The sequence below is a fragment of the Marmota marmota genome, unplaced genomic scaffold (assembly GCF_001458135.2).
Source record: "Marmota marmota marmota unplaced genomic scaffold, marMar, whole genome shotgun sequence".
Lineage (NCBI taxonomy): Eukaryota > Metazoa > Chordata > Mammalia > Rodentia > Sciuridae > Marmota > Marmota marmota.
In genome coordinates this window covers 3,708,731-3,719,839 of record NW_025999894.1, presented here as the reverse complement: position 1 = coordinate 3,719,839, position 11,109 = coordinate 3,708,731, and the positions used below count along the sequence as shown (strand labels likewise).

The 11,109-nt window shown below is 38.2% G+C and overlaps 1 long non-coding RNA gene across 1 annotated transcript; it reads left to right on the top strand.

Annotated features, from left to right (window-relative positions):
- The first annotated feature begins 1,195 nt into the window (after positions 1–1,195).
- On the top strand, positions 1,196–6,673 carry LOC125613866. Its single transcript, XR_007344455.1, has 3 exons — positions 1,196–1,354; positions 1,660–1,839; positions 5,205–6,673. It is a non-coding gene; the product is annotated as an uncharacterized LOC125613866 (long non-coding RNA).
- The last annotated feature ends 4,436 nt before the right edge of the window (positions 6,674–11,109 follow it).

Below are 11,109 nucleotides of genomic sequence, written 5' to 3'. Positions count from 1 at the left end.
AAAAAAAGTAAAAATTAAAAAAAAACTTTTCACTTTTTTAACATTGTTTTTCCTTCCAGGAAATTCATTTTGTATTTACAAACGTCATCATATATAGATGAAAAATGACATAAACCAACCTGAAAGTGTGTGGAGAACATTCTGGACCTATTTGGGTTTTTTTAAATTTTCTTACAGAATGGTAGACTCTATTGTTCCTTTCTTTTTTCTTTTCTTTCTTTTTTTCTCCACTTTTACTGTTCATAGAATTTATTCAGAAAAGGAGAAAGTATACATGTCTTATTCTTGCTCAGACCTCTCCTGAGTTCATATGATAAGAAAGGAAATATTAAAATGTACAAATTGTGATTGCTGAGAGAGTGTCTGCTGTGGGAATTCTGCTGACAGCGCTGGCTTTGATGCCCCTTCACAGGGTCATACCTAAGGGCTGACTCCTGGAGGTCACTCTCTCATCAGCTGAACCTTCTCTGCTCACCTCCTGTCCACATTCTCTGTCTTCCTTTCTCTTCAAACATCACATCACTGAAACCTAACGAATCCACCTGCTCTGAAAGCCTGTCTCTGAGTACCCCATGGCCTCTACTTGAATTTTATTACTTTAATGTACCCCTCACTCCCCAGTTTCAGTAACACAAAAATCAAATGGCCTCAAAGTGGCAGATTTTAGGTTTCAAAGATTTAGATCCTCAAGCAGAAACTCTCTCGGCATCTTCTCAACGTGAAAGGCTGCAAGTGCTCTTTGCTTGTTTGAGAGCTTTCATTGTCTTGTTAAAAAAAAAAAAGGATAATAAAAACATCCAGGTAGAAAATATTTTATTACAAGTATCTGTTCCTGTTGTGTTATTTCAGGAAGAATACATGAACAGGATCCAACCACTGTCTTGTGGACGTGAAGTAACTTTTGAGTGATGTCGAACACCATAGCCAACCCACTTCCGTCAGCATACAGAGTCCCACGGACCCCTGGAATGCTTCCCACTGAGCATCCTTCTTCCCGACCCACCTCTAGGTTACTGCTTTGCAGCAAAGTGGTATGTGGAGCTGAACAGGCATTTGCACTTGGCTTCCAGAGCATTCTGGGCTGGGCTGGGGGTGGAGAAGGTGATTCAGTGCCAACACATAACTCAGCTGCCAGGTGCCCAGTACTGACAGCTGCCGCCTGGAGTTCTCATCGAGGCCATTGCCTCCTATCAACCCTGGAAACGCCAGGGAGAGGGACACAGAGATAGTGTGTCTTTGTAATTAATGCCTTGTCTTTTCCTGTCCACTCTTTGGTGCTCCTGAGTTTCTGATTGAGACTTCAGATGGCTCTAATGGGTCCCATTCAGGTGACACTTGATGGGTTTTAACAAAGGTGAGTTACATAGAATTAAATTGACCCAAGTCAGTGACTGTCAGGATAACACCCGACATCTGTGGGAGGGAAGAGGTTTTCATCTAATTAACTAATTCATGTAATTAGTTACTTAAAGAACAAGTGGGGTGTCCTGTGGATTTTCACATCATCTAGGCACCTCTGTGGGAGAGGAGACAAAGCCTCAAAGAACAGTGGTTCCCAAAAGAACAGTGGTTCTTTGGGAGAAATAAACCCCAGCTCTGGGACCTTCCTAGAAAAATATGCAGAAAGCATAATTATAAACATTCTGCAAATAAATTCAGGTGTTTGAAGAATCTATGAGACCTCCTCTGTCGACCCCAGATTCAGGAAGTTGTGGAAAGATACTGGAAAATACAAAAGAAGAACTCAAGCAAAACTTCCACACCGATGTAACAATCCTACAACTCAGAGAGGTGGCAACAACAGAGAAGCCTGATTTCTGAGGCCATGATGTTTTCCAGGTAGAAAAGACCTCTGCTGTGCTGCGAGTTCATTTTAGCTGACATAACAAAAGCAAGGCAGGGCTCCTATGCTGTTTCTTGGTAGAGAGGATGCTCCTTTCCCTTCCCTTCTTTTCCTTACCCCTAGGGAAGTTCATCGAAGGACTCTAAGAACAGAGTTGGTACAAAACTCTGGTTTCTTTGCGAATCTTGGGGTTACCTGAGGTGTATCATATAGGCTAACTTGTCATGCCTTGGGTTTCAAACTTTTTAAAGATTTCCCTATTCTGTCTGTCCTTGCTGATGACAAACCTGATTTCAATTTCCTCATGCTGCAAAGTCCTAGCAGATACCTGCATAGCCTCATTTCTAAACATATCATCTCTAACTTTCCTCTTGTCAGACTGCTTTAATCACTGATGTGCGGGAACACTTACACTTACTCTATGCATGGTTTGTGTGTGTGTGTGTGTGTGTGTGTGTGTGTGTGAGAGAGAGAGAGAGAGAGAGAGAGAGAGAGAGAGAGAGAGAGAGATTCATTTACCTTTTGGATGATTCCCTGGGCCTCAAGCCTTATCTTTCAAAATGGACTCTTTTTCTATCAAGCCTAATTCTAACTCTTTATAAAGCCTCCCCAAATCACTTCATTCTGCTCCAAAATGATCTTTCTGGCCTCTAAAATTTCTAACTCATATTTCCTAAATTCATTTAGTAATTCATAAAGCCAAAAGTATATTATCCTTTCCACGATTGTCTTAAATTATATTTTTGGAAGATTTACTTTTTGATTGTTTGTTTTCTCAACTATGACTCAGGCCCCTTCAAATAAGTAATATGTGATAAATGTTCTTGTTAATTCTTCAGTACCTGGCAAAGCATCTGAACTTTTTTTTTTACTGGGGATTTAACCCAGGAGCACTTGACAACCCACCTACCACCCAGCTCTTTTGTTTGTTTTATTTTTTTTGTTTTTGAGACAAGGTCTCACTAAGCTGTGTAGGGCCTTGATAAATTGCTGAGGATGGCCCTGAACTTGCAATCCGCCTGTCTCAGATGAGATTATGTGCATGTACCACCACATCTGGCTGAAGATTTTAATATATAATAATGCTTGCAGATTGTTTCACTGCTTGGCAAATATCATACAGTAGTATTCAACACTCAGACTCCCTGAAAATGTAACACAAAGAATATAAAAAACATCCATATCATTGTCTGCAATTGAAATCAAGGGCAAACACCCTTGTTTTTGACACACTCTAAACCATATTTCTATTAACAAATATTTCCGCATAATTTTAGCTTTGAGAAGCAAGGTCATGTACCCCAGATTCACGTTTGTCTTTTACAAATGAATATTATCCCTTGGTCTATGAGCTTTCACTAATGATGAGTAAGTTCCACACCACTACTAACACATGCTCCCAACTCTTTTCTACTCCAGAACTGATTCATATTCTCCCACTTCCTGTAAGTATTTTCTGAAAAGATCCAGATTCTATCAGTTATCTAAAACAGTATAACCACCACCCTAAATCTAGTGGCTTCAAACAGTTATTGTTTGACAAGCTCATGGTTCCACAGGTTGGTTTCCCAGGGCTCAGCTAGGGAAGCCCACCTTGTCACTACATGCTGACAAAGAATTTTGAATTCAACATTTTTAATGGAGTGGTAGATGGAGTCTAGACTCGAGCTTCTAAAATGATTTCCTTCACACACCTGTTTCCTCAGGAGTCAGAACTGGAATGCTGAGTCCTTTCATATCTCCTGGTCTTCATCTTCCATGTCCTCCTTCTCCTGTGGTCTTTCACCCTAAAGGATGTCACTCTGTCCTTACGGCCTCCCTCCCTGGGTACTCAAAATTATTTACATGTTTGATCAAAACTCCAAGATGGCAAAGGTAAACTCTGCCCGGCCTCTTATGGCCATGGCACAGAAATGGTGTGTGTAACATCCATTACCTCCCAGCAAGCAAAGTAGGTCATGACCAGGAAAGACTAAGGGGAAACACTCTCCATCTTTGGATGGAAGATCCTCATCTGCATAGAGAGATAAAAAGAATGATTGAAGCCATCTTTGCAGGCGATTAAACACACACTTCACATCATAAGTTCTGGAAATGTAAATACAGGGGGGAAATACATGTAGGATTTAGTATGTGTTAACTTGTATGACTGAGATAACTGTAGAAGCTGATATATTTTGTAAATTAGGTAGAAGCCTTTGGCTATCTATTAGGGGAAAGAAATCTAGCTGCACTAAAAAATTCAATGCAAGAAATAAAAAGCTAAAGAACCACAGGAATATCTTTTATTTTTCAATGTAAATTGGAAGAGAATCTAAGCATAAAATGAAAAAAAAAATAGAGATTTAAAACCAATGGTTTAGGTTTCTCTCTCCAGAAATCAAAGCAAGCAAAAGAAAAGAAGAATAATACTAATAACAAGAATCAAAGGAGGACAAAATAGATATGGTACCCCCCCCCAAAAAAAGGTCAATGAAACCAAAGAATTTTTTAAAGATTAAAAAAAAAAAACTGATAAACATCTATCTATACTGGTCAAAACCCCCCAAATAATAACTTATCCTTATCAGAGTTGAAAGAGTATATATCAGTATAGACCCTAAAGATTTTGGAAGGTTAATTTAGGTATATTTTTTTAAGTTTGTTAGGAGTCTGATAATATAAATGAAATGGAAAATTATTTGAAAGATTACTATAAAAGCTTACTCATGAAGAAATAGCCCAGGCTCCATTAAAGAAATTAAATTCATAATTTAAAGTCCTCCCAGAGAGAAAACTCTAGACCCAGATAGCTGCAATATTATATTATACCAAACAGTTAAGGAAAGCTTGATAGTAATGACACCAATTGTACAGCACATAAAAAGAAGGGAACATTCCCCAGCTTACTTTATGAGGTCCACATTCTTTGTTATCAAGACCAACCCAAGACATTACAAAAAAACAAAACAGAAAACACAAACCAACATTTTCTGGAAACATAAATCCTTTCCGAAATTTAAAATATCAAATCCATCGAAGTATGAAAAGAAATAACAAAGTAGGAAAAACTGATTTCAGGGAGGCAAACTGGCTCAACATTAAAAAAATAATAATTAGTATACTAGACCTCTCAGAATCAGAAAGAAAAGCATGTCAATAGAGGCAAAAAAAAAAAGTATTTAGTAAAATTTAAAGTTCATTGTAAAAATTATTGGCCATCTGGAAATAAGCTGATATTTCTCAACTTAATGAATTGCACCCATGAAAAACTTACAGGAAATGTCAAACTTACTGGTGAATGACTGTGTGCAATCCTCTTAAAATGGGGAATGGTCAGACATATCATCTCTCAACAGTTTTATTTCCCATTATGTTGCAGGTTCTAACAGTACATAAGCAAAGAGAATACCTAGAGGCAACAGCTTAGAAATGAAGAAATAAAACAACTTCTTCAGAGGATATATTATCATTTACATAGAAAAACCTAAAGACTTGACGGAAGAGCTACCAGCACTAAGAAATCAGTCAGGCAATGTTGGATGGTGAAAGTTCATACACTAAATTTCATACATAGCAATGACCAATGTAAAGAGAAGCCAGAATCACATCAAGAGCATCAGAGTCAGGAGATATTGGTAGAAATATGTTTGATGAGACATGTGCAAGATCTGAACAATGATGGGAGAGGCCAAATTTCAAATATGAAATGTGTAATGGGAAAAAAAATTCCATATCCATTGATCAGAAAGGATATCAATATTGTCAACCTGTCATTTCTCTCCCATTTTGATCCTTGGATTGAATACAGTTCCAACTGAAATCCTTCCAGGGTTTTATGTGTGTGCTTTATGTGGAAATTGACAAGCTAATTTAAAAAAAAAATTGCATAGCGATGCAAAGAACCTAGAATAATTAAAACAATTTTGAAAAACGAAGAACACACAATACTTCTATCAAGGCTTACCTCTAAATTCTGTAATTAAAACTATGTGGCATCAACAATGTAAGAAATGCAGATTGACAGAGCGGAGTGATCATGTTGTTAGTTATTTTGGGGTAATTTATTTTTCCACTTCTTAAAACAAAAATCATCTACACTCAGTTCAACCATTCATCCCAATTCTTCCTTATCACATCACCCAGCAGGTCTGGAAGCTGCTCTCCCCAGATGAGCTTAGAGGCTCCCCCTCTATAGAAACTGCAGCTATTCAGGCAGTTTCCAAAGCTTTTTTTTTTTGCCAAACCCAAAGGCAGCCTTCTCTCTCAACTTATTTTCCCTGACTTCTCTGAGAAAAGCCACCGAATTCCCCACTTCTTCCATGTTGAAACTCTCTTCCAGTCAGTTTTAATGTTGCATTTCTCTGATTCTCTTCTTCATCGTGGGCATCCATCTCTTCCTGTCTCATTTGGTGACTCCCTTTCCTCCTCCCTACCCCAGCCTGGGTACCTTCCCAAGGTCATGTGCTTAGCTGTGAGCTCATCTTTCCCCAAGTTCTTTCTTCAGATTTTTTACATCCTTTTGTCTTCAGCTCTGTGTTAACTGCTTGCAAATCCCCAAACTCAGCCCCAACTACGGGGCAGGGGTAGGGGGTGTGAGGATTTAATCCACACGTTCACCCTTGTGATGTCTATCACAGGACTCTTGGGAGATCCTGGAAAACAACAGCAGGTGGGAGAATTGTAAGCAAGTGGAAAGAGGGCCAGGGCCCTGAGTGGTTTTTGTTCTTTAATTTCCTTTTTTATTTTATTTTTTTTAAAAGTTCTGTTTGTTCTCATGCAGGGCCCCATGGTGCCTTATTGATTTTCAATCCTGAGAAGTGGGGCATTCATTTTTTTTTCTCTAAATTTCACTATAAACTACCTGGCTTTCTTTTTCCTTTGCAAATTTGATACATTGTTTAATGTATTCCAACCCCCAATTATTCCTTTTCACACGAATTTTTTTTTTTTTTTCATGTACAGGTCATTGTTTAATCCTCAAAACTTTGCAGTTTCTCAACATTATTTCCTCTTTGGCTCGCAGTGGTAGAGGAGAATGTTTCTTTTAAGTTCTCCCTTTACGAGAAAAGCTGGAAAACAGTAAAATACCCTCTGGTGTTTTTTTGTTTTTTTTTTCTCCTCTTTACCTGAGGTAAATATTCCCTCAGAGAAGTAAGTATTGATCTGTTGTCTTCCTTCCACAAGCTATAATTTCAGAGACTTCAACTGAAAGTAAAGAAGAACACAAAAATCTTGCTAATTTGCCCTAATGGAGAGACAAAAGGAAACGAGTTATTGCAAAGGTGTATGCCAAGGTTCACATAACTTTTGACTTGGGAGACTGTTTTTGCAATCAAATGTAAATATATTTTGTGAACCTTATATTGTACAATATAGCTCAAAATAAAATAATGAAGATGATTTCTGAATATTCACCAATTTGTTGCTAAAAGCTATCTGACCACTCACACCAATTTCCCTCCTCCACTAAAGAAACGATAAAAATTTAGAGATACTCAACTGATGTGTCAGTCTACAGGAATGAAGACCTACACTGTATTTAGGGGCAGGGGTTGTAACTGTTGAATTATTAGAGCTTCTGATTCCTAGGGGGTGAACACAGAATATAAATTTTGACCAAATAAATTATAGGCTCTTCAAAGAAGGCGCGATTCAGCAAAATTTTTCAGCTGTTACCAATACAATGAAAGGCATGCTTGACACAAATATTCCACCACAACATGCCTACAGAAAACCTGGTATTTTCTTCTAGTTGAATTATTCCTGTCTCTGCCTTTCTCTGCCTCTTTATTTGTTCACGGTTTTTAAAAACATATGGTAAGAGAGTGTGCTTTGCCCCATTACCTGCTCACATACAACTTGATCTTGTGCTTAAAAAGTGTAGAACCCTGAGAGCATTTTCAATTTTTTTTTTAAAGGCTGATGCTCTGGAAACTAAATATCATTTGTGGGTGCTATGGATTAGCACGTGGTGTTTGGTGAAGAGCTCAGGTTCTGAAAAGAGATATCTGTGGATCAGGTAAAGATTAGCCAATGACACATCCTAGGAAACAATCATGTTCTTCATCCACATGACAGGACTTCTGACAGTACAAAATAATTCCATCGTTGTGAGAATGAGTTGAAATCACCATCTTAGCTGAGGTGTGAATGACATACAGTAAGTCATTTACTCAATGATGTGAAGATGAAAGCAACTTATCTTAACTAAGGAAAGATGTCACCCAATTGTCCTTCGATTAAGTTTATAGCACCAGCATCTCTCCATTCTTAAGCACTTTTAAAAGTAATACAATATATTTCAGTTTCCGTGATGTTAAATCTGCCATGCAGAGGTGAGTATTGAAAGCTGAGACATAATTTTGCACTTAATGGAAGGGCATCAGTCCAGGAATTAGCATGGTTGATTGAGCTGTAATCCATCAACAGGTTTGTGAAGTACATTTGCGGCTACCAGAACTAGATTTTGACAGATTGCACATGTGAAATTACAAGATATTGACTTAAGTAAAACACATTCCATACAGCCTCCCTTCTTAGCCTTGCTCTAAATGGCAGCACTTTGCAGTAGATTTAAGACTCTTGAGTAACTTCATTGGAAAAAGAGTAATTGGTTTCTGGGTGTCACATTGGAGGGAAGTAGTAAGTTATAGGCTATAACACAGTGTTCCTAGCACTGATCAGTAAAAATTGCATCTGTGACTTGAATAAAATCAGATTTAGTCATCCTCTGGTATGTACAGGAATTGGTCTCTGGACCAAACCCCTTGAGTACCAAAATCCATGGATGTTCAAGTTCCTTATATAAACAGAAATAGGGGTTGCACACAATTTAGGCAGATTTTTAATAGTTTAAGTCACCTCTAGATTACTTGTACTATCTAACACAATGTAAATGCTATGTCAATACTTATATTTACACAGTGATAATTAATATATTATTTAGGAAATAATGGCAAGTCAGTACACAGTCAGTATAGATGCTTGTTTTTCCTAATATTATCAATCCACAAATTGGTGAATCCATAAATGTATGATCCTGAATATGGAAGACCAGACCAAATGCACACAGACAGAACCCCTCGACTTTGTAAGACACAGAATTGGAGACGAGAGCCAACATAAGACATCACAGAATCAAAATCACAAACAATCCCACCAGATGGACGGAATGGGAACGTTTCAGAGAACAAATATAAAGTGCAAAATTCCAACTGAAAAAGTCACTGGACAGAGACAGGGAAGTCCATTTTCCCAAACAGAAAGCCAGGAAATACCACAGTTATCCTGGAAGATAATGCAAGCACCCCCCCTTCCCCAGCTGTACATAGAAGAACTACCATAAAATGCGCTCATCATATTCCCTCCTTCTACCCATCATGCATTGTAGAGCCTCCTCCAACAGATAAATGAATAGGGGTAAGTACAACAGGAAGCAGTTAGAAGGGGCCAAACACTGAAAAGCAGGCGTCAGGAAGTTCCTCTACTCTAACTTCTGTCAATGGCTTCCGTGTTCAGCCACAGCTCTACCACCTTGATGCTTAGAATCCTCCCCAGTCCTTCCTCTCACCTTGCAATCTAATGATTTACAGAGTGAGGGATCAGCTTTCTTCCTGAGAACCTTCTGCCCAAATGTTCCTTTGGGTTCCAATCCTCATTCTTTGAGTCTTTAACTGTCTGACTTCTCCTTCTGCCTCCGGCTCCCTCTGAATCATTGCTATAGCTCTTCCTTCTGACATGAACAGAGGGTTCTAGCACTTCCTTGTTTGAAATTCTTCCATAAATGACTGTTATCTAGACAGTTAAGTTCCAAAGCTTCTACCTGCCATAGATTTGACCTCTGCATCTGTTGAGCCATCTACATATGTTCTCCAACACCCTGAGCATTTACAAGTCAGTGCTCTTTCTTATTTTATCAAGTTTCAATTGTAAAAGCTAAAATCGATCTTTATGGGAAATTAGCAGTTTTTTCCCCCTATGATCTTTTGCCATGTACGTATATTTGGTCTGGCAGGTATTAGTTTATATGGCCTTTCCCCAGGCAGTGGTGAATATTTGGCAGTTTCATGCCACAGTGAGATAATCTCTGCCACTATAGAGTAACTGGCACTTCAGAGGCATCTAATAAAAATTCAAGAACTAAATGCATTAATTGATGGGATGGGTGCATCTGATAATTCAGACAAAGTGATTCATCATGCCTAATTGTGAGATTTAGAGGTTATCTTTGATCGGATAATTTCCACTCTATAATTCTATGGAGTAATTACATTCATCTGTTTTGAGAAAACAAAATAAGACTCAGACACAATTTGGGGAAGGACTACTTTTTTATATGCGTTTCTTTTGGCATGTGATTATTTTTCCTAAATTTGTCAAGAAGTGTGCACTTAACTCCCACATTGGAAAGCCTTGACCTAATTTTGAGAAAATCCTAGAAGAAGCTGTCGTCATTCACTTTGGCACTGATGTTTCAGAAAGAAAAAAAACTGATCAATACATGTATATACGGTCACACAGCCACAGGCTCGATTCCAAGGCAGAAATGAATACGGCCACAATTTCACCCACAAATTATTCCTATGCTTGGTGGAAAAGTGGCTAGGGAAATACTATTTTTAATTGGACAAGTGATTCATGTCTCTGGAGTACAGAACATGCATTTCTTATTGTACAAATAACCAGCTGGGGAAAGCTCAGAGAGTATGCTGGTTAGAATTTCTGTCAGCGCTGAGTGTCCTAGCCCTGAAGTGACATTGACTCAGCTGTTCTTAAGCAAATTTCTAGAAAACTCTCCAAAAGACATACGAATTGATTTGCTTTTGGAAAATGTCCTTCTTTGGGGCCTTATAATTTTAATTTCTTAAATGGAAATCTCTCAAGAAATGGACCATCTCACCCAACGAAGCAAAATGATGGAATTGTTTGGTTTCCAAAGATGCTGAAAAGAAGAAAGACTAATTTTGAAAAGACAGGAGGTTTACCTGGAAATAATAGAAGATAAGAAAGATGAGGAGGTCCCCAATGACTTGCATTCATTGAAGCAGCTCATGTAGATCATAAGATTATGTATTTGGAAGGCTGCTGATACCCTGAGTTTTAGCATCAGATTATTTCTGTTCTTTCTTGGGATCATACTGAGAATTTTGTCTTTAAAAACCTGTTTTGTAGTGGCCTCACCTGTTAGGAAAAAGGAGTTCTAAGCTTCCATGGAGGATAGAGACTAAAGTGGGGAAAATTATATGGCTTCTCATGCTGAGTTGTATGTTTGCCTACTTAAATCC